At 49.1% G+C, this 19622-nt stretch overlaps 55 non-coding genes across 55 annotated transcripts; all 55 read left to right on the top strand.

Moving 5' to 3' along the window:
- Window positions 1–129: 129 nt before the first annotated feature.
- On the top strand, window positions 130–248 carry LOC138341167 (5S ribosomal RNA). The gene has a single exon (XR_011213968.1). It is a non-coding gene; the product is annotated as a 5S ribosomal RNA (ribosomal RNA).
- A 236-nt stretch (window positions 249–484) lies between these two features.
- Window positions 485–603, top strand: LOC138341166 (5S ribosomal RNA). The gene has a single exon (XR_011213967.1). It is a non-coding gene; the product is annotated as a 5S ribosomal RNA (ribosomal RNA).
- Window positions 604–839: 236 nt separating this feature from the next.
- Window positions 840–958, top strand: LOC138341165 (5S ribosomal RNA). The gene has a single exon (XR_011213966.1). It is a non-coding gene; the product is annotated as a 5S ribosomal RNA (ribosomal RNA).
- Window positions 959–1194: 236 nt separating this feature from the next.
- LOC138341164 (5S ribosomal RNA) lies at window positions 1195–1313 on the top strand. The gene has a single exon (XR_011213965.1). It is a non-coding gene; the product is annotated as a 5S ribosomal RNA (ribosomal RNA).
- Window positions 1314–1549: 236 nt separating this feature from the next.
- On the top strand, window positions 1550–1668 carry LOC138341161 (5S ribosomal RNA). The gene has a single exon (XR_011213963.1). It is a non-coding gene; the product is annotated as a 5S ribosomal RNA (ribosomal RNA).
- Window positions 1669–1904: 236 nt separating this feature from the next.
- On the top strand, window positions 1905–2023 carry LOC138341160 (5S ribosomal RNA). Its single transcript, XR_011213962.1, has one exon. It is a non-coding gene; the product is annotated as a 5S ribosomal RNA (ribosomal RNA).
- Window positions 2024–2259: 236 nt separating this feature from the next.
- On the top strand, window positions 2260–2378 carry LOC138341159 (5S ribosomal RNA). Its single transcript, XR_011213961.1, has one exon. It is a non-coding gene; the product is annotated as a 5S ribosomal RNA (ribosomal RNA).
- Window positions 2379–2614: 236 nt separating this feature from the next.
- On the top strand, window positions 2615–2733 carry LOC138341158 (5S ribosomal RNA). Its single transcript, XR_011213960.1, has one exon. It is a non-coding gene; the product is annotated as a 5S ribosomal RNA (ribosomal RNA).
- Window positions 2734–2969: 236 nt separating this feature from the next.
- Window positions 2970–3088, top strand: LOC138341157 (5S ribosomal RNA). The gene has a single exon (XR_011213959.1). It is a non-coding gene; the product is annotated as a 5S ribosomal RNA (ribosomal RNA).
- A 236-nt stretch (window positions 3089–3324) lies between these two features.
- Window positions 3325–3443, top strand: LOC138341156 (5S ribosomal RNA). Its single transcript, XR_011213958.1, has one exon. It is a non-coding gene; the product is annotated as a 5S ribosomal RNA (ribosomal RNA).
- Window positions 3444–3679: 236 nt separating this feature from the next.
- On the top strand, window positions 3680–3798 carry LOC138341155 (5S ribosomal RNA). Its single transcript, XR_011213957.1, has one exon. It is a non-coding gene; the product is annotated as a 5S ribosomal RNA (ribosomal RNA).
- A 236-nt stretch (window positions 3799–4034) lies between these two features.
- On the top strand, window positions 4035–4153 carry LOC138341154 (5S ribosomal RNA). The gene has a single exon (XR_011213956.1). It is a non-coding gene; the product is annotated as a 5S ribosomal RNA (ribosomal RNA).
- Window positions 4154–4389: 236 nt separating this feature from the next.
- Window positions 4390–4508, top strand: LOC138341153 (5S ribosomal RNA). Its single transcript, XR_011213955.1, has one exon. It is a non-coding gene; the product is annotated as a 5S ribosomal RNA (ribosomal RNA).
- Window positions 4509–4744: 236 nt separating this feature from the next.
- LOC138341152 (5S ribosomal RNA) lies at window positions 4745–4863 on the top strand. The gene has a single exon (XR_011213954.1). It is a non-coding gene; the product is annotated as a 5S ribosomal RNA (ribosomal RNA).
- A 236-nt stretch (window positions 4864–5099) lies between these two features.
- LOC138341150 (5S ribosomal RNA) lies at window positions 5100–5218 on the top strand. The gene has a single exon (XR_011213952.1). It is a non-coding gene; the product is annotated as a 5S ribosomal RNA (ribosomal RNA).
- Window positions 5219–5454: 236 nt separating this feature from the next.
- On the top strand, window positions 5455–5573 carry LOC138341149 (5S ribosomal RNA). The gene has a single exon (XR_011213951.1). It is a non-coding gene; the product is annotated as a 5S ribosomal RNA (ribosomal RNA).
- A 236-nt stretch (window positions 5574–5809) lies between these two features.
- LOC138341148 (5S ribosomal RNA) lies at window positions 5810–5928 on the top strand. The gene has a single exon (XR_011213950.1). It is a non-coding gene; the product is annotated as a 5S ribosomal RNA (ribosomal RNA).
- Window positions 5929–6165: 237 nt separating this feature from the next.
- Window positions 6166–6284, top strand: LOC138341147 (5S ribosomal RNA). Its single transcript, XR_011213949.1, has one exon. It is a non-coding gene; the product is annotated as a 5S ribosomal RNA (ribosomal RNA).
- Window positions 6285–6520: 236 nt separating this feature from the next.
- Window positions 6521–6639, top strand: LOC138341146 (5S ribosomal RNA). Its single transcript, XR_011213948.1, has one exon. It is a non-coding gene; the product is annotated as a 5S ribosomal RNA (ribosomal RNA).
- A 235-nt stretch (window positions 6640–6874) lies between these two features.
- LOC138341144 (5S ribosomal RNA) lies at window positions 6875–6993 on the top strand. The gene has a single exon (XR_011213947.1). It is a non-coding gene; the product is annotated as a 5S ribosomal RNA (ribosomal RNA).
- A 236-nt stretch (window positions 6994–7229) lies between these two features.
- Window positions 7230–7348, top strand: LOC138341143 (5S ribosomal RNA). Its single transcript, XR_011213946.1, has one exon. It is a non-coding gene; the product is annotated as a 5S ribosomal RNA (ribosomal RNA).
- A 236-nt stretch (window positions 7349–7584) lies between these two features.
- On the top strand, window positions 7585–7703 carry LOC138341141 (5S ribosomal RNA). Its single transcript, XR_011213944.1, has one exon. It is a non-coding gene; the product is annotated as a 5S ribosomal RNA (ribosomal RNA).
- Window positions 7704–7939: 236 nt separating this feature from the next.
- On the top strand, window positions 7940–8058 carry LOC138341138 (5S ribosomal RNA). The gene has a single exon (XR_011213942.1). It is a non-coding gene; the product is annotated as a 5S ribosomal RNA (ribosomal RNA).
- A 236-nt stretch (window positions 8059–8294) lies between these two features.
- LOC138341135 (5S ribosomal RNA) lies at window positions 8295–8413 on the top strand. The gene has a single exon (XR_011213941.1). It is a non-coding gene; the product is annotated as a 5S ribosomal RNA (ribosomal RNA).
- A 236-nt stretch (window positions 8414–8649) lies between these two features.
- Window positions 8650–8768, top strand: LOC138341131 (5S ribosomal RNA). The gene has a single exon (XR_011213937.1). It is a non-coding gene; the product is annotated as a 5S ribosomal RNA (ribosomal RNA).
- Window positions 8769–9004: 236 nt separating this feature from the next.
- Window positions 9005–9123, top strand: LOC138341130 (5S ribosomal RNA). The gene has a single exon (XR_011213936.1). It is a non-coding gene; the product is annotated as a 5S ribosomal RNA (ribosomal RNA).
- Window positions 9124–9359: 236 nt separating this feature from the next.
- On the top strand, window positions 9360–9478 carry LOC138341124 (5S ribosomal RNA). The gene has a single exon (XR_011213935.1). It is a non-coding gene; the product is annotated as a 5S ribosomal RNA (ribosomal RNA).
- A 236-nt stretch (window positions 9479–9714) lies between these two features.
- LOC138341119 (5S ribosomal RNA) lies at window positions 9715–9833 on the top strand. The gene has a single exon (XR_011213934.1). It is a non-coding gene; the product is annotated as a 5S ribosomal RNA (ribosomal RNA).
- A 236-nt stretch (window positions 9834–10069) lies between these two features.
- LOC138341113 (5S ribosomal RNA) lies at window positions 10070–10188 on the top strand. Its single transcript, XR_011213933.1, has one exon. It is a non-coding gene; the product is annotated as a 5S ribosomal RNA (ribosomal RNA).
- A 236-nt stretch (window positions 10189–10424) lies between these two features.
- On the top strand, window positions 10425–10543 carry LOC138341107 (5S ribosomal RNA). The gene has a single exon (XR_011213930.1). It is a non-coding gene; the product is annotated as a 5S ribosomal RNA (ribosomal RNA).
- A 236-nt stretch (window positions 10544–10779) lies between these two features.
- LOC138341101 (5S ribosomal RNA) lies at window positions 10780–10898 on the top strand. Its single transcript, XR_011213924.1, has one exon. It is a non-coding gene; the product is annotated as a 5S ribosomal RNA (ribosomal RNA).
- Window positions 10899–11134: 236 nt separating this feature from the next.
- LOC138341091 (5S ribosomal RNA) lies at window positions 11135–11253 on the top strand. The gene has a single exon (XR_011213914.1). It is a non-coding gene; the product is annotated as a 5S ribosomal RNA (ribosomal RNA).
- Window positions 11254–11489: 236 nt separating this feature from the next.
- Window positions 11490–11608, top strand: LOC138341082 (5S ribosomal RNA). The gene has a single exon (XR_011213905.1). It is a non-coding gene; the product is annotated as a 5S ribosomal RNA (ribosomal RNA).
- Window positions 11609–11842: 234 nt separating this feature from the next.
- Window positions 11843–11961, top strand: LOC138341070 (5S ribosomal RNA). The gene has a single exon (XR_011213894.1). It is a non-coding gene; the product is annotated as a 5S ribosomal RNA (ribosomal RNA).
- A 236-nt stretch (window positions 11962–12197) lies between these two features.
- Window positions 12198–12316, top strand: LOC138341059 (5S ribosomal RNA). Its single transcript, XR_011213883.1, has one exon. It is a non-coding gene; the product is annotated as a 5S ribosomal RNA (ribosomal RNA).
- A 236-nt stretch (window positions 12317–12552) lies between these two features.
- Window positions 12553–12671, top strand: LOC138341048 (5S ribosomal RNA). Its single transcript, XR_011213872.1, has one exon. It is a non-coding gene; the product is annotated as a 5S ribosomal RNA (ribosomal RNA).
- A 236-nt stretch (window positions 12672–12907) lies between these two features.
- On the top strand, window positions 12908–13026 carry LOC138341037 (5S ribosomal RNA). The gene has a single exon (XR_011213861.1). It is a non-coding gene; the product is annotated as a 5S ribosomal RNA (ribosomal RNA).
- Window positions 13027–13262: 236 nt separating this feature from the next.
- LOC138341026 (5S ribosomal RNA) lies at window positions 13263–13381 on the top strand. The gene has a single exon (XR_011213850.1). It is a non-coding gene; the product is annotated as a 5S ribosomal RNA (ribosomal RNA).
- A 236-nt stretch (window positions 13382–13617) lies between these two features.
- Window positions 13618–13736, top strand: LOC138341015 (5S ribosomal RNA). The gene has a single exon (XR_011213839.1). It is a non-coding gene; the product is annotated as a 5S ribosomal RNA (ribosomal RNA).
- A 236-nt stretch (window positions 13737–13972) lies between these two features.
- Window positions 13973–14091, top strand: LOC138341003 (5S ribosomal RNA). The gene has a single exon (XR_011213828.1). It is a non-coding gene; the product is annotated as a 5S ribosomal RNA (ribosomal RNA).
- Window positions 14092–14327: 236 nt separating this feature from the next.
- Window positions 14328–14446, top strand: LOC138340991 (5S ribosomal RNA). Its single transcript, XR_011213817.1, has one exon. It is a non-coding gene; the product is annotated as a 5S ribosomal RNA (ribosomal RNA).
- Window positions 14447–14682: 236 nt separating this feature from the next.
- LOC138340979 (5S ribosomal RNA) lies at window positions 14683–14801 on the top strand. Its single transcript, XR_011213806.1, has one exon. It is a non-coding gene; the product is annotated as a 5S ribosomal RNA (ribosomal RNA).
- A 236-nt stretch (window positions 14802–15037) lies between these two features.
- On the top strand, window positions 15038–15156 carry LOC138340968 (5S ribosomal RNA). Its single transcript, XR_011213795.1, has one exon. It is a non-coding gene; the product is annotated as a 5S ribosomal RNA (ribosomal RNA).
- A 236-nt stretch (window positions 15157–15392) lies between these two features.
- Window positions 15393–15511, top strand: LOC138340957 (5S ribosomal RNA). Its single transcript, XR_011213784.1, has one exon. It is a non-coding gene; the product is annotated as a 5S ribosomal RNA (ribosomal RNA).
- Window positions 15512–15747: 236 nt separating this feature from the next.
- On the top strand, window positions 15748–15866 carry LOC138340946 (5S ribosomal RNA). Its single transcript, XR_011213773.1, has one exon. It is a non-coding gene; the product is annotated as a 5S ribosomal RNA (ribosomal RNA).
- A 236-nt stretch (window positions 15867–16102) lies between these two features.
- LOC138340935 (5S ribosomal RNA) lies at window positions 16103–16221 on the top strand. Its single transcript, XR_011213762.1, has one exon. It is a non-coding gene; the product is annotated as a 5S ribosomal RNA (ribosomal RNA).
- Window positions 16222–16457: 236 nt separating this feature from the next.
- LOC138340924 (5S ribosomal RNA) lies at window positions 16458–16576 on the top strand. The gene has a single exon (XR_011213751.1). It is a non-coding gene; the product is annotated as a 5S ribosomal RNA (ribosomal RNA).
- A 236-nt stretch (window positions 16577–16812) lies between these two features.
- On the top strand, window positions 16813–16931 carry LOC138340913 (5S ribosomal RNA). Its single transcript, XR_011213740.1, has one exon. It is a non-coding gene; the product is annotated as a 5S ribosomal RNA (ribosomal RNA).
- Window positions 16932–17167: 236 nt separating this feature from the next.
- On the top strand, window positions 17168–17286 carry LOC138340902 (5S ribosomal RNA). The gene has a single exon (XR_011213729.1). It is a non-coding gene; the product is annotated as a 5S ribosomal RNA (ribosomal RNA).
- Window positions 17287–17522: 236 nt separating this feature from the next.
- Window positions 17523–17641, top strand: LOC138341615 (5S ribosomal RNA). Its single transcript, XR_011214408.1, has one exon. It is a non-coding gene; the product is annotated as a 5S ribosomal RNA (ribosomal RNA).
- Window positions 17642–17877: 236 nt separating this feature from the next.
- LOC138341604 (5S ribosomal RNA) lies at window positions 17878–17996 on the top strand. Its single transcript, XR_011214397.1, has one exon. It is a non-coding gene; the product is annotated as a 5S ribosomal RNA (ribosomal RNA).
- A 236-nt stretch (window positions 17997–18232) lies between these two features.
- Window positions 18233–18351, top strand: LOC138341593 (5S ribosomal RNA). The gene has a single exon (XR_011214386.1). It is a non-coding gene; the product is annotated as a 5S ribosomal RNA (ribosomal RNA).
- A 236-nt stretch (window positions 18352–18587) lies between these two features.
- Window positions 18588–18706, top strand: LOC138341582 (5S ribosomal RNA). The gene has a single exon (XR_011214375.1). It is a non-coding gene; the product is annotated as a 5S ribosomal RNA (ribosomal RNA).
- A 236-nt stretch (window positions 18707–18942) lies between these two features.
- LOC138341571 (5S ribosomal RNA) lies at window positions 18943–19061 on the top strand. The gene has a single exon (XR_011214364.1). It is a non-coding gene; the product is annotated as a 5S ribosomal RNA (ribosomal RNA).
- A 236-nt stretch (window positions 19062–19297) lies between these two features.
- Window positions 19298–19416, top strand: LOC138341559 (5S ribosomal RNA). Its single transcript, XR_011214352.1, has one exon. It is a non-coding gene; the product is annotated as a 5S ribosomal RNA (ribosomal RNA).
- The last annotated feature ends 206 nt before the right edge of the window (window positions 19417–19622 follow it).

Below are 19622 nucleotides of genomic sequence, written 5' to 3'. Positions count from 1 at the left end.
TGGTGGCGTCGGGGATGGGCGTGACGGGCGTCGTCGTGCGTCGGTGCGTGGAGGGTTTTAAAGCGGGGGGCGGGCTAGGGCGTTGGGAGGAAGGTTGTGTTTAATAGATTTTAGAGTGCAATGAATGACGGATGCGATCATACCAGCACTAACGCACCGGATCCCATCAGAACTCCGAAGTTAAGCGTGCTTGGGCGAGAGTAGTACTAGGATGGGTGACCCCCTGGGAAGTCCTCGTGTTGCATCCCTCCTTTTTGTTGAAATTTGATCTCGTAATTGAAAAAAAAAAATATACTCATTTATTTTTTTTTTTGCGGAAAATACGTTCGGATTGAGGCGTCATTAGGATATGGGATGGTGGCGTCGGGGATGGGCGTGACGGGCGTCGTCGTGCGTCGGTGCGTGGAGGGTTTTAAAGCGGGGGGCGGGCTAGGGCGTTGGGAGGAAGGTTGTGTTTAATAGATTTTAGAGTGCAATGAATGACGGATGCGATCATACCAGCACTAACGCACCGGATCCCATCAGAACTCCGAAGTTAAGCGTGCTTGGGCGAGAGTAGTACTAGGATGGGTGACCCCCTGGGAAGTCCTCGTGTTGCATCCCTCCTTTTTGTTGAAATTTGATCTCGTAATTGAAAAAAAAAAATATACTCATTTATTTTTTTTTTTGCGGAAAATACGTTCGGATTGAGGCGTCATTAGGATATGGGATGGTGGCGTCGGGGATGGGCGTGACGGGCGTCGTCGTGCGTCGGTGCGTGGAGGGTTTTAAAGCGGGGGGCGGGCTAGGGCGTTGGGAGGAAGGTTGTGTTTAATAGATTTTAGAGTGCAATGAATGACGGATGCGATCATACCAGCACTAACGCACCGGATCCCATCAGAACTCCGAAGTTAAGCGTGCTTGGGCGAGAGTAGTACTAGGATGGGTGACCCCCTGGGAAGTCCTCGTGTTGCATCCCTCCTTTTTGTTGAAATTTGATCTCGTAATTGAAAAAAAAAAATATACTCATTTATTTTTTTTTTTGCGGAAAATACGTTCGGATTGAGGCGTCATTAGGATATGGGATGGTGGCGTCGGGGATGGGCGTGACGGGCGTCGTCGTGCGTCGGTGCGTGGAGGGTTTTAAAGCGGGGGGCGGGCTAGGGCGTTGGGAGGAAGGTTGTGTTTAATAGATTTTAGAGTGCAATGAATGACGGATGCGATCATACCAGCACTAACGCACCGGATCCCATCAGAACTCCGAAGTTAAGCGTGCTTGGGCGAGAGTAGTACTAGGATGGGTGACCCCCTGGGAAGTCCTCGTGTTGCATCCCTCCTTTTTGTTGAAATTTGATCTCGTAATTGAAAAAAAAAAATATACTCATTTATTTTTTTTTTTGCGGAAAATACGTTCGGATTGAGGCGTCATTAGGATATGGGATGGTGGCGTCGGGGATGGGCGTGACGGGCGTCGTCGTGCGTCGGTGCGTGGAGGGTTTTAAAGCGGGGGGCGGGCTAGGGCGTTGGGAGGAAGGTTGTGTTTAATAGATTTTAGAGTGCAATGAATGACGGATGCGATCATACCAGCACTAACGCACCGGATCCCATCAGAACTCCGAAGTTAAGCGTGCTTGGGCGAGAGTAGTACTAGGATGGGTGACCCCCTGGGAAGTCCTCGTGTTGCATCCCTCCTTTTTGTTGAAATTTGATCTCGTAATTGAAAAAAAAAAATATACTCATTTATTTTTTTTTTTGCGGAAAATACGTTCGGATTGAGGCGTCATTAGGATATGGGATGGTGGCGTCGGGGATGGGCGTGACGGGCGTCGTCGTGCGTCGGTGCGTGGAGGGTTTTAAAGCGGGGGGCGGGCTAGGGCGTTGGGAGGAAGGTTGTGTTTAATAGATTTTAGAGTGCAATGAATGACGGATGCGATCATACCAGCACTAACGCACCGGATCCCATCAGAACTCCGAAGTTAAGCGTGCTTGGGCGAGAGTAGTACTAGGATGGGTGACCCCCTGGGAAGTCCTCGTGTTGCATCCCTCCTTTTTGTTGAAATTTGATCTCGTAATTGAAAAAAAAAAATATACTCATTTATTTTTTTTTTTGCGGAAAATACGTTCGGATTGAGGCGTCATTAGGATATGGGATGGTGGCGTCGGGGATGGGCGTGACGGGCGTCGTCGTGCGTCGGTGCGTGGAGGGTTTTAAAGCGGGGGGCGGGCTAGGGCGTTGGGAGGAAGGTTGTGTTTAATAGATTTTAGAGTGCAATGAATGACGGATGCGATCATACCAGCACTAACGCACCGGATCCCATCAGAACTCCGAAGTTAAGCGTGCTTGGGCGAGAGTAGTACTAGGATGGGTGACCCCCTGGGAAGTCCTCGTGTTGCATCCCTCCTTTTTGTTGAAATTTGATCTCGTAATTGAAAAAAAAAAATATACTCATTTATTTTTTTTTTTGCGGAAAATACGTTCGGATTGAGGCGTCATTAGGATATGGGATGGTGGCGTCGGGGATGGGCGTGACGGGCGTCGTCGTGCGTCGGTGCGTGGAGGGTTTTAAAGCGGGGGGCGGGCTAGGGCGTTGGGAGGAAGGTTGTGTTTAATAGATTTTAGAGTGCAATGAATGACGGATGCGATCATACCAGCACTAACGCACCGGATCCCATCAGAACTCCGAAGTTAAGCGTGCTTGGGCGAGAGTAGTACTAGGATGGGTGACCCCCTGGGAAGTCCTCGTGTTGCATCCCTCCTTTTTGTTGAAATTTGATCTCGTAATTGAAAAAAAAAAATATACTCATTTATTTTTTTTTTTGCGGAAAATACGTTCGGATTGAGGCGTCATTAGGATATGGGATGGTGGCGTCGGGGATGGGCGTGACGGGCGTCGTCGTGCGTCGGTGCGTGGAGGGTTTTAAAGCGGGGGGCGGGCTAGGGCGTTGGGAGGAAGGTTGTGTTTAATAGATTTTAGAGTGCAATGAATGACGGATGCGATCATACCAGCACTAACGCACCGGATCCCATCAGAACTCCGAAGTTAAGCGTGCTTGGGCGAGAGTAGTACTAGGATGGGTGACCCCCTGGGAAGTCCTCGTGTTGCATCCCTCCTTTTTGTTGAAATTTGATCTCGTAATTGAAAAAAAAAAATATACTCATTTATTTTTTTTTTTGCGGAAAATACGTTCGGATTGAGGCGTCATTAGGATATGGGATGGTGGCGTCGGGGATGGGCGTGACGGGCGTCGTCGTGCGTCGGTGCGTGGAGGGTTTTAAAGCGGGGGGCGGGCTAGGGCGTTGGGAGGAAGGTTGTGTTTAATAGATTTTAGAGTGCAATGAATGACGGATGCGATCATACCAGCACTAACGCACCGGATCCCATCAGAACTCCGAAGTTAAGCGTGCTTGGGCGAGAGTAGTACTAGGATGGGTGACCCCCTGGGAAGTCCTCGTGTTGCATCCCTCCTTTTTGTTGAAATTTGATCTCGTAATTGAAAAAAAAAAATATACTCATTTATTTTTTTTTTTGCGGAAAATACGTTCGGATTGAGGCGTCATTAGGATATGGGATGGTGGCGTCGGGGATGGGCGTGACGGGCGTCGTCGTGCGTCGGTGCGTGGAGGGTTTTAAAGCGGGGGGCGGGCTAGGGCGTTGGGAGGAAGGTTGTGTTTAATAGATTTTAGAGTGCAATGAATGACGGATGCGATCATACCAGCACTAACGCACCGGATCCCATCAGAACTCCGAAGTTAAGCGTGCTTGGGCGAGAGTAGTACTAGGATGGGTGACCCCCTGGGAAGTCCTCGTGTTGCATCCCTCCTTTTTGTTGAAATTTGATCTCGTAATTGAAAAAAAAAAATATACTCATTTATTTTTTTTTTTGCGGAAAATACGTTCGGATTGAGGCGTCATTAGGATATGGGATGGTGGCGTCGGGGATGGGCGTGACGGGCGTCGTCGTGCGTCGGTGCGTGGAGGGTTTTAAAGCGGGGGGCGGGCTAGGGCGTTGGGAGGAAGGTTGTGTTTAATAGATTTTAGAGTGCAATGAATGACGGATGCGATCATACCAGCACTAACGCACCGGATCCCATCAGAACTCCGAAGTTAAGCGTGCTTGGGCGAGAGTAGTACTAGGATGGGTGACCCCCTGGGAAGTCCTCGTGTTGCATCCCTCCTTTTTGTTGAAATTTGATCTCGTAATTGAAAAAAAAAAATATACTCATTTATTTTTTTTTTTGCGGAAAATACGTTCGGATTGAGGCGTCATTAGGATATGGGATGGTGGCGTCGGGGATGGGCGTGACGGGCGTCGTCGTGCGTCGGTGCGTGGAGGGTTTTAAAGCGGGGGGCGGGCTAGGGCGTTGGGAGGAAGGTTGTGTTTAATAGATTTTAGAGTGCAATGAATGACGGATGCGATCATACCAGCACTAACGCACCGGATCCCATCAGAACTCCGAAGTTAAGCGTGCTTGGGCGAGAGTAGTACTAGGATGGGTGACCCCCTGGGAAGTCCTCGTGTTGCATCCCTCCTTTTTGTTGAAATTTGATCTCGTAATTGAAAAAAAAAAATATACTCATTTATTTTTTTTTTTGCGGAAAATACGTTCGGATTGAGGCGTCATTAGGATATGGGATGGTGGCGTCGGGGATGGGCGTGACGGGCGTCGTCGTGCGTCGGTGCGTGGAGGGTTTTAAAGCGGGGGGCGGGCTAGGGCGTTGGGAGGAAGGTTGTGTTTAATAGATTTTAGAGTGCAATGAATGACGGATGCGATCATACCAGCACTAACGCACCGGATCCCATCAGAACTCCGAAGTTAAGCGTGCTTGGGCGAGAGTAGTACTAGGATGGGTGACCCCCTGGGAAGTCCTCGTGTTGCATCCCTCCTTTTTGTTGAAATTTGATCTCGTAATTGAAAAAAAAAAATATACTCATTTATTTTTTTTTTTGCGGAAAATACGTTCGGATTGAGGCGTCATTAGGATATGGGATGGTGGCGTCGGGGATGGGCGTGACGGGCGTCGTCGTGCGTCGGTGCGTGGAGGGTTTTAAAGCGGGGGGCGGGCTAGGGCGTTGGGAGGAAGGTTGTGTTTAATAGATTTTAGAGTGCAATGAATGACGGATGCGATCATACCAGCACTAACGCACCGGATCCCATCAGAACTCCGAAGTTAAGCGTGCTTGGGCGAGAGTAGTACTAGGATGGGTGACCCCCTGGGAAGTCCTCGTGTTGCATCCCTCCTTTTTGTTGAAATTTGATCTCGTAATTGAAAAAAAAAAATATACTCATTTATTTTTTTTTTTGCGGAAAATACGTTCGGATTGAGGCGTCATTAGGATATGGGATGGTGGCGTCGGGGATGGGCGTGACGGGCGTCGTCGTGCGTCGGTGCGTGGAGGGTTTTAAAGCGGGGGGCGGGCTAGGGCGTTGGGAGGAAGGTTGTGTTTAATAGATTTTAGAGTGCAATGAATGACGGATGCGATCATACCAGCACTAACGCACCGGATCCCATCAGAACTCCGAAGTTAAGCGTGCTTGGGCGAGAGTAGTACTAGGATGGGTGACCCCCTGGGAAGTCCTCGTGTTGCATCCCTCCTTTTTGTTGAAATTTGATCTCGTAATTGAAAAAAAAAAATATACTCATTTATTTTTTTTTTTGCGGAAAATACGTTCGGATTGAGGCGTCATTAGGATATGGGATGGTGGCGTCGGGGATGGGCGTGACGGGCGTCGTCGTGCGTCGGTGCGTGGAGGGTTTTAAAGCGGGGGGCGGGCTAGGGCGTTGGGAGGAAGGTTGTGTTTAATAGATTTTAGAGTGCAATGAATGACGGATGCGATCATACCAGCACTAACGCACCGGATCCCATCAGAACTCCGAAGTTAAGCGTGCTTGGGCGAGAGTAGTACTAGGATGGGTGACCCCCTGGGAAGTCCTCGTGTTGCATCCCTCCTTTTTGTTGAAATTTGATCTCGTAATTGAAAAAAAAAATATATACTCATTTATTTTTTTTTTTGCGGAAAATACGTTCGGATTGAGGCGTCATTAGGATATGGGATGGTGGCGTCGGGGATGGGCGTGACGGGCGTCGTCGTGCGTCGGTGCGTGGAGGGTTTTAAAGCGGGGGGCGGGCTAGGGCGTTGGGAGGAAGGTTGTGTTTAATAGATTTTAGAGTGCAATGAATGACGGATGCGATCATACCAGCACTAACGCACCGGATCCCATCAGAACTCCGAAGTTAAGCGTGCTTGGGCGAGAGTAGTACTAGGATGGGTGACCCCCTGGGAAGTCCTCGTGTTGCATCCCTCCTTTTTGTTGAAATTTGATCTCGTAATTGAAAAAAAAAAATATACTCATTTATTTTTTTTTTTGCGGAAAATACGTTCGGATTGAGGCGTCATTAGGATATGGGATGGTGGCGTCGGGGATGGGCGTGACGGGCGTCGTCGTGCGTCGGTGCGTGGAGGGTTTTAAAGCGGGGGGCGGGCTAGGGCGTTGGGAGGAAGGTTGTGTTTAATAGATTTTAGAGTGCAATGAATGACGGATGCGATCATACCAGCACTAACGCACCGGATCCCATCAGAACTCCGAAGTTAAGCGTGCTTGGGCGAGAGTAGTACTAGGATGGGTGACCCCCTGGGAAGTCCTCGTGTTGCATCCCTCCTTTTTGTTGAAATTTGATCTCGTAATTGAAAAAAAAAAATATACTCATTTATTTTTTTTTTGCGGAAAATACGTTCGGATTGAGGCGTCATTAGGATATGGGATGGTGGCGTCGGGGATGGGCGTGACGGGCGTCGTCGTGCGTCGGTGCGTGGAGGGTTTTAAAGAGGGGGGCGGGCTAGGGCGTTGGGAGGAAGGTTGTGTTTAATAGATTTTAGAGTGCAATGAATGACGGATGCGATCATACCAGCACTAACGCACCGGATCCCATCAGAACTCCGAAGTTAAGCGTGCTTGGGCGAGAGTAGTACTAGGATGGGTGACCCCCTGGGAAGTCCTCGTGTTGCATCCCTCCTTTTTGTTGAAATTTGATCTCGTAATTGAAAAAAAAAAATATACTCATTTATTTTTTTTTTTGCGGAAAATACGTTCGGATTGAGGCGTCATTAGGATATGGGATGGTGGCGTCGGGGATGGGCGTGACGGGCGTCGTCGTGCGTCGGTGCGTGGAGGGTTTTAAAGCGGGGGGCGGGCTAGGGCGTTGGGAGGAAGGTTGTGTTTAATAGATTTTAGAGTGCAATGAATGACGGATGCGATCATACCAGCACTAACGCACCGGATCCCATCAGAACTCCGAAGTTAAGCGTGCTTGGGCGAGAGTAGTACTAGGATGGGTGACCCCCTGGGAAGTCCTCGTGTTGCATCCCTCCTTTTTGTTGAAATTTGATCTCGTAATTGAAAAAAAAAAATATACTCATTTATTTTTTTTTTTGCGGAAAATACGTTCGGATTGAGGCGTCATTAGGATATGGGATGGTGGCGTCGGGGATGGGCGTGACGGGCGTCGTCGTGCGTCGGTGCGTGGAGGGTTTTAAAGCGGGGGGCGGGCTAGGGCGTTGGGAGGAAGGTTGTGTTTAATAGATTTTAGAGTGCAATGAATGACGGATGCGATCATACCAGCACTAACGCACCGGATCCCATCAGAACTCCGAAGTTAAGCGTGCTTGGGCGAGAGTAGTACTAGGATGGGTGACCCCCTGGGAAGTCCTCGTGTTGCATCCCTCCTTTTTGTTGAAATTTGATCTCGTAATTGAAAAAAAAAAATATACTCATTTATTTTTTTTTTTGCGGAAAATACGTTCGGATTGAGGCGTCATTAGGATATGGGATGGTGGCGTCGGGGATGGGCGTGACGGGCGTCGTCGTGCGTCGGTGCGTGGAGGGTTTTAAAGCGGGGGGCGGGCTAGGGCGTTGGGAGGAAGGTTGTGTTTAATAGATTTTAGAGTGCAATGAATGACGGATGCGATCATACCAGCACTAACGCACCGGATCCCATCAGAACTCCGAAGTTAAGCGTGCTTGGGCGAGAGTAGTACTAGGATGGGTGACCCCCTGGGAAGTCCTCGTGTTGCATCCCTCCTTTTTGTTGAAATTTGATCTCGTAATTGAAAAAAAAAAATATACTCATTTATTTTTTTTTTTGCGGAAAATACGTTCGGATTGAGGCGTCATTAGGATATGGGATGGTGGCGTCGGGGATGGGCGTGACGGGCGTCGTCGTGCGTCGGTGCGTGGAGGGTTTTAAAGCGGGGGGCGGGCTAGGGCGTTGGGAGGAAGGTTGTGTTTAATAGATTTTAGAGTGCAATGAATGACGGATGCGATCATACCAGCACTAACGCACCGGATCCCATCAGAACTCCGAAGTTAAGCGTGCTTGGGCGAGAGTAGTACTAGGATGGGTGACCCCCTGGGAAGTCCTCGTGTTGCATCCCTCCTTTTTGTTGAAATTTGATCTCGTAATTGAAAAAAAAAAATATACTCATTTATTTTTTTTTTTGCGGAAAATACGTTCGGATTGAGGCGTCATTAGGATATGGGATGGTGGCGTCGGGGATGGGCGTGACGGGCGTCGTCGTGCGTCGGTGCGTGGAGGGTTTTAAAGCGGGGGGCGGGCTAGGGCGTTGGGAGGAAGGTTGTGTTTAATAGATTTTAGAGTGCAATGAATGACGGATGCGATCATACCAGCACTAACGCACCGGATCCCATCAGAACTCCGAAGTTAAGCGTGCTTGGGCGAGAGTAGTACTAGGATGGGTGACCCCCTGGGAAGTCCTCGTGTTGCATCCCTCCTTTTTGTTGAAATTTGATCTCGTAATTGAAAAAAAAAAATATACTCATTTATTTTTTTTTTTGCGGAAAATACGTTCGGATTGAGGCGTCATTAGGATATGGGATGGTGGCGTCGGGGATGGGCGTGACGGGCGTCGTCGTGCGTCGGTGCGTGGAGGGTTTTAAAGCGGGGGGCGGGCTAGGGCGTTGGGAGGAAGGTTGTGTTTAATAGATTTTAGAGTGCAATGAATGACGGATGCGATCATACCAGCACTAACGCACCGGATCCCATCAGAACTCCGAAGTTAAGCGTGCTTGGGCGAGAGTAGTACTAGGATGGGTGACCCCCTGGGAAGTCCTCGTGTTGCATCCCTCCTTTTTGTTGAAATTTGATCTCGTAATTGAAAAAAAAAAATATACTCATTTATTTTTTTTTTTGCGGAAAATACGTTCGGATTGAGGCGTCATTAGGATATGGGATGGTGGCGTCGGGGATGGGCGTGACGGGCGTCGTCGTGCGTCGGTGCGTGGAGGGTTTTAAAGCGGGGGGCGGGCTAGGGCGTTGGGAGGAAGGTTGTGTTTAATAGATTTTAGAGTGCAATGAATGACGGATGCGATCATACCAGCACTAACGCACCGGATCCCATCAGAACTCCGAAGTTAAGCGTGCTTGGGCGAGAGTAGTACTAGGATGGGTGACCCCCTGGGAAGTCCTCGTGTTGCATCCCTCCTTTTTGTTGAAATTTGATCTCGTAATTGAAAAAAAAAAATATACTCATTTATTTTTTTTTTTGCGGAAAATACGTTCGGATTGAGGCGTCATTAGGATATGGGATGGTGGCGTCGGGGATGGGCGTGACGGGCGTCGTCGTGCGTCGGTGCGTGGAGGGTTTTAAAGCGGGGGGCGGGCTAGGGCGTTGGGAGGAAGGTTGTGTTTAATAGATTTTAGAGTGCAATGAATGACGGATGCGATCATACCAGCACTAACGCACCGGATCCCATCAGAACTCCGAAGTTAAGCGTGCTTGGGCGAGAGTAGTACTAGGATGGGTGACCCCCTGGGAAGTCCTCGTGTTGCATCCCTCCTTTTTGTTGAAATTTGATCTCGTAATTGAAAAAAAAAAATATACTCATTTATTTTTTTTTTTGCGGAAAATACGTTCGGATTGAGGCGTCATTAGGATATGGGATGGTGGCGTCGGGGATGGGCGTGACGGGCGTCGTCGTGCGTCGGTGCGTGGAGGGTTTTAAAGCGGGGGGCGGGCTAGGGCGTTGGGAGGAAGGTTGTGTTTAATAGATTTTAGAGTGCAATGAATGACGGATGCGATCATACCAGCACTAACGCACCGGATCCCATCAGAACTCCGAAGTTAAGCGTGCTTGGGCGAGAGTAGTACTAGGATGGGTGACCCCCTGGGAAGTCCTCGTGTTGCATCCCTCCTTTTTGTTGAAATTTGATCTCGTAATTGAAAAAAAAAAATATACTCATTTATTTTTTTTTTTGCGGAAAATACGTTCGGATTGAGGCGTCATTAGGATATGGGATGGTGGCGTCGGGGATGGGCGTGACGGGCGTCGTCGTGCGTCGGTGCGTGGAGGGTTTTAAAGCGGGGGGCGGGCTAGGGCGTTGGGAGGAAGGTTGTGTTTAATAGATTTTAGAGTGCAATGAATGACGGATGCGATCATACCAGCACTAACGCACCGGATCCCATCAGAACTCCGAAGTTAAGCGTGCTTGGGCGAGAGTAGTACTAGGATGGGTGACCCCCTGGGAAGTCCTCGTGTTGCATCCCTCCTTTTTGTTGAAATTTGATCTCGTAATTGAAAAAAAAAAATATACTCATTTATTTTTTTTTTTGCGGAAAATACGTTCGGATTGAGGCGTCATTAGGATATGGGATGGTGGCGTCGGGGATGGGCGTGACGGGCGTCGTCGTGCGTCGGTGCGTGGAGGGTTTTAAAGCGGGGGGCGGGCTAGGGCGTTGGGAGGAAGGTTGTGTTTAATAGATTTTAGAGTGCAATGAATGACGGATGCGATCATACCAGCACTAACGCACCGGATCCCATCAGAACTCCGAAGTTAAGCGTGCTTGGGCGAGAGTAGTACTAGGATGGGTGACCCCCTGGGAAGTCCTCGTGTTGCATCCCTCCTTTTTGTTGAAATTTGATCTCGTAATTGAAAAAAAAAAATATACTCATTTATTTTTTTTTTTGCGGAAAATACGTTCGGATTGAGGCGTCATTAGGATATGGGATGGTGGCGTCGGGGATGGGCGTGACGGGCGTCGTCGTGCGTCGGTGCGTGGAGGGTTTTAAAGCGGGGGGCGGGCTAGGGCGTTGGGAGGAAGGTTGTGTTTAATAGATTTTAGAGTGCAATGAATGACGGATGCGATCATACCAGCACTAACGCACCGGATCCCATCAGAACTCCGAAGTTAAGCGTGCTTGGGCGAGAGTAGTACTAGGATGGGTGACCCCCTGGGAAGTCCTCGTGTTGCATCCCTCCTTTTTGTTGAAATTTGATCTCGTAATTGAAAAAAAAAAATATACTCATTTATTTTTTTTTTTGCGGAAAATACGTTCGGATTGAGGCGTCATTAGGATATGGGATGGTGGCGTCGGGGATGGGCGTGACGGGCGTCGTCGTGCGTCGGTGCGTGGAGGGTTTTAAAGCGGGGGGCGGGCTAGGGCGTTGGGAGGAAGGTTGTGTTTAATAGATTTTAGAGTGCAATGAATGACGGATGCGATCATACCAGCACTAACGCACCGGATCCCATCAGAACTCCGAAGTTAAGCGTGCTTGGGCGAGAGTAGTACTAGGATGGGTGACCCCCTGGGAAGTCCTCGTGTTGCATCCCTCCTTTTTGTTGAAATTTGATCTCGTAATTGAAAAAAAAAAATATACTCATTTATTTTTTTTTTTGCGGAAAATACGTTCGGATGCGTCATTAGGATATGGGATGGTGGCGTCTCGGGGATGGGCGTGACGGGCGTCGTCGTGCGTCGGTGCGTGGAGGGTTTTAAAGCGGGGGGCGGGCTAGGGCGTTGGGAGGAAGGTTGTGTTTAATAGATTTTAGAGTGCAATGAATGACGGATGCGATCATACCAGCACTAACGCACCGGATCCCATCAGAACTCCGAAGTTAAGCGTGCTTGGGCGAGAGTAGTACTAGGATGGGTGACCCCCTGGGAAGTCCTCGTGTTGCATCCCTCCTTTTTGTTGAAATTTGATCTCGTAATTGAAAAAAAAAAATATACTCATTTATTTTTTTTTTTGCGGAAAATACGTTCGGATTGAGGCGTCATTAGGATATGGGATGGTGGCGTCGGGGATGGGCGTGACGGGCGTCGTCGTGCGTCGGTGCGTGGAGGGTTTTAAAGCGGGGGGCGGGCTAGGGCGTTGGGAGGAAGGTTGTGTTTAATAGATTTTAGAGTGCAATGAATGACGGATGCGATCATACCAGCACTAACGCACCGGATCCCATCAGAACTCCGAAGTTAAGCGTGCTTGGGCGAGAGTAGTACTAGGATGGGTGACCCCCTGGGAAGTCCTCGTGTTGCATCCCTCCTTTTTGTTGAAATTTGATCTCGTAATTGAAAAAAAAAAATATACTCATTTATTTTTTTTTTTGCGGAAAATACGTTCGGATTGAGGCGTCATTAGGATATGGGATGGTGGCGTCGGGGATGGGCGTGACGGGCGTCGTCGTGCGTCGGTGCGTGGAGGGTTTTAAAGCGGGGGGCGGGCTAGGGCGTTGGGAGGAAGGTTGTGTTTAATAGATTTTAGAGTGCAATGAATGACGGATGCGATCATACCAGCACTAACGCACCGGATCCCATCAGAACTCCGAAGTTAAGCGTGCTTGGGCGAGAGTAGTACTAGGATGGGTGACCCCCTGGGAAGTCCTCGTGTTGCATCCCTCCTTTTTGTTGAAATTTGATCTCGTAATTGAAAAAAAAAAATATACTCATTTATTTTTTTTTTTGCGGAAAATACGTTCGGATTGAGGCGTCATTAGGATATGGGATGGTGGCGTCGGGGATGGGCGTGACGGGCGTCGTCGTGCGTCGGTGCGTGGAGGGTTTTAAAGCGGGGGGCGGGCTAGGGCGTTGGGAGGAAGGTTGTGTTTAATAGATTTTAGAGTGCAATGAATGACGGATGCGATCATACCAGCACTAACGCACCGGATCCCATCAGAACTCCGAAGTTAAGCGTGCTTGGGCGAGAGTAGTACTAGGATGGGTGACCCCCTGGGAAGTCCTCGTGTTGCATCCCTCCTTTTTGTTGAAATTTGATCTCGTAATTGAAAAAAAAAAATATACTCATTTATTTTTTTTTTTGCGGAAAATACGTTCGGATTGAGGCGTCATTAGGATATGGGATGGTGGCGTCGGGGATGGGCGTGACGGGCGTCGTCGTGCGTCGGTGCGTGGAGGGTTTTAAAGCGGGGGGCGGGCTAGGGCGTTGGGAGGAAGGTTGTGTTTAATAGATTTTAGAGTGCAATGAATGACGGATGCGATCATACCAGCACTAACGCACCGGATCCCATCAGAACTCCGAAGTTAAGCGTGCTTGGGCGAGAGTAGTACTAGGATGGGTGACCCCCTGGGAAGTCCTCGTGTTGCATCCCTCCTTTTTGTTGAAATTTGATCTCGTAATTGAAAAAAAAAAATATACTCATTTATTTTTTTTTTTGCGGAAAATACGTTCGGATTGAGGCGTCATTAGGATATGGGATGGTGGCGTCGGGGATGGGCGTGACGGGCGTCGTCGTGCGTCGGTGCGTGGAGGGTTTTAAAGCGGGGGGCGGGCTAGGGCGTTGGGAGGAAGGTTGTGTTTAATAGATTTTAGAGTGCAATGAATGACGGATGCGATCATACCAGCACTAACGCACCGGATCCCATCAGAACTCCGAAGTTAAGCGTGCTTGGGCGAGAGTAGTACTAGGATGGGTGACCCCCTGGGAAGTCCTCGTGTTGCATCCCTCCTTTTTGTTGAAATTTGATCTCGTAATTGAAAAAAAAAAATATACTCATTTATTTTTTTTTTTGCGGAAAATACGTTCGGATTGAGGCGTCATTAGGATATGGGATGGTGGCGTCGGGGATGGGCGTGACGGGCGTCGTCGTGCGTCGGTGCGTGGAGGGTTTTAAAGCGGGGGGCGGGCTAGGGCGTTGGGAGGAAGGTTGTGTTTAATAGATTTTAGAGTGCAATGAATGACGGATGCGATCATACCAGCACTAACGCACCGGATCCCATCAGAACTCCGAAGTTAAGCGTGCTTGGGCGAGAGTAGTACTAGGATGGGTGACCCCCTGGGAAGTCCTCGTGTTGCATCCCTCCTTTTTGTTGAAATTTGATCTCGTAATTGAAAAAAAAAAATATACTCATTTATTTTTTTTTTTGCGGAAAATACGTTCGGATTGAGGCGTCATTAGGATATGGGATGGTGGCGTCGGGGATGGGCGTGACGGGCGTCGTCGTGCGTCGGTGCGTGGAGGGTTTTAAAGCGGGGGGCGGGCTAGGGCGTTGGGAGGAAGGTTGTGTTTAATAGATTTTAGAGTGCAATGAATGACGGATGCGATCATACCAGCACTAACGCACCGGATCCCATCAGAACTCCGAAGTTAAGCGTGCTTGGGCGAGAGTAGTACTAGGATGGGTGACCCCCTGGGAAGTCCTCGTGTTGCATCCCTCCTTTTTGTTGAAATTTGATCTCGTAATTGAAAAAAAAAAATATACTCATTTATTTTTTTTTTTGCGGAAAATACGTTCGGATTGAGGCGTCATTAGGATATGGGATGGTGGCGTCGGGGATGGGCGTGACGGGCGTCGTCGTGCGTCGGTGCGTGGAGGGTTTTAAAGCGGGGGGCGGGCTAGGGCGTTGGGAGGAAGGTTGTGTTTAATAGATTTTAGAGTGCAATGAATGACGGATGCGATCATACCAGCACTAACGCACCGGATCCCATCAGAACTCCGAAGTTAAGCGTGCTTGGGCGAGAGTAGTACTAGGATGGGTGACCCCCTGGGAAGTCCTCGTGTTGCATCCCTCCTTTTTGTTGAAATTTGATCTCGTAATTGAAAAAAAAAAATATACTCATTTATTTTTTTTTTTGCGGAAAATACGTTCGGATTGAGGCGTCATTAGGATATGGGATGGTGGCGTCGGGGATGGGCGTGACGGGCGTCGTCGTGCGTCGGTGCGTGGAGGGTTTTAAAGCGGGGGGCGGGCTAGGGCGTTGGGAGGAAGGTTGTGTTTAATAGATTTTAGAGTGCAATGAATGACGGATGCGATCATACCAGCACTAACGCACCGGATCCCATCAGAACTCCGAAGTTAAGCGTGCTTGGGCGAGAGTAGTACTAGGATGGGTGACCCCCTGGGAAGTCCTCGTGTTGCATCCCTCCTTTTTGTTGAAATTTGATCTCGTAATTGAAAAAAAAAAATATACTCATTTATTTTTTTTTTTGCGGAAAATACGTTCGGATTGAGGCGTCATTAGGATATGGGATGGTGGCGTCGGGGATGGGCGTGACGGGCGTCGTCGTGCGTCGGTGCGTGGAGGGTTTTAAAGCGGGGGGCGGGCTAGGGCGTTGGGAGGAAGGTTGTGTTTAATAGATTTTAGAGTGCAATGAATGACGGATGCGATCATACCAGCACTAACGCACCGGATCCCATCAGAACTCCGAAGTTAAGCGTGCTTGGGCGAGAGTAGTACTAGGATGGGTGACCCCCTGGGAAGTCCTCGTGTTGCATCCCTCCTTTTTGTTGAAATTTGATCTCGTAATTGAAAAAAAAAAATATACTCATTTATTTTTTTTTTTGCGGAAAATACGTTCGGATTGAGGCGTCATTAGGATATGGGATGGTGGCGTCGGGGATGGGCGTGACGGGCGTCGTCGTGCGTCGGTGCGTGGAGGGTTTTAAAGCGGGGGGCGGGCTAGGGCGTTGGGAGGAAGGTTGTGTTTAATAGATTTTAGAGTGCAATGAATGACGGATGCGATCATACCAGCACTAACGCACCGGATCCCATCAGAACTCCGAAGTTAAGCGTGCTTGGGCGAGAGTAGTACTAGGATGGGTGACCCCCTGGGAAGTCCTCGTGTTGCATCCCTCCTTTTTGTTGAAATTTGATCTCGTAATTGAAAAAAAAAAATATACTCATTTATTTTTTTTTTTGCGGAAAATACGTTCGGATTGAGGCGTCATTAGGATATGGGATGGTGGCGTCGGGGATGGGCGTGACGGGCGTCGTCGTGCGTCGGTGCGTGGAGGGTTTTAAAGCGGGGGGCGGGCTAGGGCGTTGGGAGGAAGGTTGTGTTTAATAGATTTTAGAGTGCAATGAATGACGGATGCGATCATACCAGCACTAACGCACCGGATCCCATCAGAACTCCGAAGTTAAGCGTGCTTGGGCGAGAGTAGTACTAGGATGGGTGACCCCCTGGGAAGTCCTCGTGTTGCATCCCTCCTTTTTGTTGAAATTTGATCTCGTAATTGAAAAAAAAAAATATACTCATTTATTTTTTTTTTTGCGGAAAATACGTTCGGATTGAGGCGTCATTAGGATATGGGATGGTGGCGTCGGGGATGGGCGTGACGGGCGTCGTCGTGCGTCGGTGCGTGGAGGGTTTTAAAGCGGGGGGCGGGCTAGGGCGTTGGGAGGAAGGTTGTGTTTAATAGATTTTAGAGTGCAATGAATGACGGATGCGATCATACCAGCACTAACGCACCGGATCCCATCAGAACTCCGAAGTTAAGCGTGCTTGGGCGAGAGTAGTACTAGGATGGGTGACCCCCTGGGAAGTCCTCGTGTTGCATCCCTCCTTTTTGTTGAAATTTGATCTCGTAATTGAAAAAAAAAAATATACTCATTTATTTTTTTTTTTGCGGAAAATACGTTCGGATTGAGGCGTCATTAGGATATGGGATGGTGGCGTCGGGGATGGGCGTGACGGGCGTCGTCGTGCGTCGGTGCGTGGAGGGTTTTAAAGCGGGGGGCGGGCTAGGGCGTTGGGAGGAAGGTTGTGTTTAATAGATTTTAGAGTGCAATGAATGACGGATGCGATCATACCAGCACTAACGCACCGGATCCCATCAGAACTCCGAAGTTAAGCGTGCTTGGGCGAGAGTAGTACTAGGATGGGTGACCCCCTGGGAAGTCCTCGTGTTGCATCCCTCCTTTTTGTTGAAATTTGATCTCGTAATTGAAAAAAAAAAATATACTCATTTATTTTTTTTTTTGCGGAAAATACGTTCGGATTGAGGCGTCATTAGGATATGGGATGGTGGCGTCGGGGATGGGCGTGACGGGCGTCGTCGTGCGTCGGTGCGTGGAGGGTTTTAAAGCGGGGGGCGGGCTAGGGCGTTGGGAGGAAGGTTGTGTTTAATAGATTTTAGAGTGCAATGAATGACGGATGCGATCATACCAGCACTAACGCACCGGATCCCATCAGAACTCCGAAGTTAAGCGTGCTTGGGCGAGAGTAGTACTAGGATGGGTGACCCCCTGGGAAGTCCTCGTGTTGCATCCCTCCTTTTTGTTGAAATTTGATCTCGTAATTGAAAAAAAAAAATATACTCATTTATTTTTTTTTTTGCGGAAAATACGTTCGGATTGAGGCGTCATTAGGATATGGGATGGTGGCGTCGGGGATGGGCGTGACGGGCGTCGTCGTGCGTCGGTGCGTGGAGGGTTTTAAAGCGGGGGGCGGGCTAGGGCGTTGGGAGGAAGGTTGTGTTTAATAGATTTTAGAGTGCAATGAATGACGGATGCGATCATACCAGCACTAACGCACCGGATCCCATCAGAACTCCGAAGTTAAGCGTGCTTGGGCGAGAGTAGTACTAGGATGGGTGACCCCCTGGGAAGTCCTCGTGTTGCATCCCTCCTTTTTGTTGAAATTTGATCTCGTAATTGAAAAAAAAAAATATACTCATTTATTTTTTTTTTTGCGGAAAATACGTTCGGATTGAGGCGTCATTAGGATATGGGATGGTGGCGTCGGGGATGGGCGTGACGGGCGTCGTCGTGCGTCGGTGCGTGGAGGGTTTTAAAGCGGGGGGCGGGCTAGGGCGTTGGGAGGAAGGTTGTGTTTAATAGATTTTAGAGTGCAATGAATGACGGATGCGATCATACCAGCACTAACGCACCGGATCCCATCAGAACTCCGAAGTTAAGCGTGCTTGGGCGAGAGTAGTACTAGGATGGGTGACCCCCTGGGAAGTCCTCGTGTTGCATCCCTCCTTTTTGTTGAAATTTGATCTCGTAATTGAAAAAAAAAAATATACTCATTTATTTTTTTTTTTGCGGAAAATACGTTCGGATTGAGGCGTCATTAGGATATGGGATGGTGGCGTCGGGGATGGGCGTGACGGGCGTCGTCGTGCGTCGGTGCGTGGAGGGTTTTAAAGCGGGGGGCGGGCTAGGGCGTTGGGAGGAAGGTTGTGTTTAATAGATTTTAGAGTGCAATGAATGACGGATGCGATCATACCAGCACTAACGCACCGGATCCCATCAGAACTCCGAAGTTAAGCGTGCTTGGGCGAGAGTAGTACTAGGATGGGTGACCCCCTGGGAAGTCCTCGTGTTGCATCCCTCCTTTTTGTTGAAATTTGATCTCGTAATTGAAAAAAAAAAATATACTCATTTATTTTTTTTTTTGCGGAAAATACGTTCGGATTGAGGCGTCATTAGGATATGGGATGGTGGCGTCGGGGATGGGCGTGACGGGCGTCGTCGTGCGTCGGTGCGTGGAGGGTTTTAAAGCGGGGGGCGGGCTAGGGCGTTGGGAGGAAGGTTGTGTTTAATAGATTTTAGAGTGCAATGAATGACGGATGCGATCATACCAGCACTAACGCACCGGATCCCATCAGAACTCCGAAGTTAAGCGTGCTTGGGCGAGAGTAGTACTAGGATGGGTGACCCCCTGGGAAGTCCTCGTGTTGCATCCCTCCTTTTTGTTGAAATTTGATCTCGTAATTGAAAAAAAAAAATATACTCATTTATTTTTTTTTTTGCGGAAAATACGTTCGGATTGAGGCGTCATTAGGATATGGGATGGTGGCGTCGGGGATGGGCGTGACGGGCGTCGTCGTGCGTCGGTGCGTGGAGGGTTTTAAAGCGGGGGGCGGGCTAGGGCGTTGGGAGGAAGGTTGTGTTTAATAGATTTTAGAGTGCAATGAATGACGGATGCGATCATACCAGCACTAACGCACCGGATCCCATCAGAACTCCGAAGTTAAGCGTGCTTGGGCGAGAGTAGTACTAGGATGGGTGACCCCCTGGGAAGTCCTCGTGTTGCATCCCTCCTTTTTGTTGAAATTTGATCTCGTAATTGAAAAAAAAAAATATACTCATTTATTTTTTTTTTTGCGGAAAATACGTTCGGATTGAGGCGTCATTAGGATATGGGATGGTGGCGTCGGGGATGGGCGTGACGGGCGTCGTCGTGCGTCGGTGCGTGGAGGGTTTTAAAGCGGGGGGCGGGCTAGGGCGTTGGGAGGAAGGTTGTGTTTAATAGATTTTAGAGTGCAATGAATGACGGATGCGATCATACCAGCACTAACGCACCGGATCCCATCAGAACTCCGAAGTTAAGCGTGCTTGGGCGAGAGTAGTACTAGGATGGGTGACCCCCTGGGAAGTCCTCGTGTTGCATCCCTCCTTTTTGTTGAAATTTGATCTCGTAATTGAAAAAAAAAAATATACTCATTTATTTTTTTTTTTGCGGAAAATACGTTCGGATTGAGGCGTCATTAGGATATGGGATGGTGGCGTCGGGGATGGGCGTGACGGGCGTCGTCGTGCGTCGGTGCGTGGAGGGTTTTAAAGCGGGGGGCGGGCTAGGGCGTTGGGAGGAAGGTTGTG

Source organism: Solanum lycopersicum, chromosome 1 (genome assembly GCF_036512215.1).
Source record: "Solanum lycopersicum chromosome 1, SLM_r2.1".
NCBI lineage: Eukaryota > Viridiplantae > Streptophyta > Magnoliopsida > Solanales > Solanaceae > Solanum > Solanum lycopersicum.
Note: the sequence above shows the minus strand (reverse complement) of the source record. Positions and strands in the feature narration are given on the sequence as shown.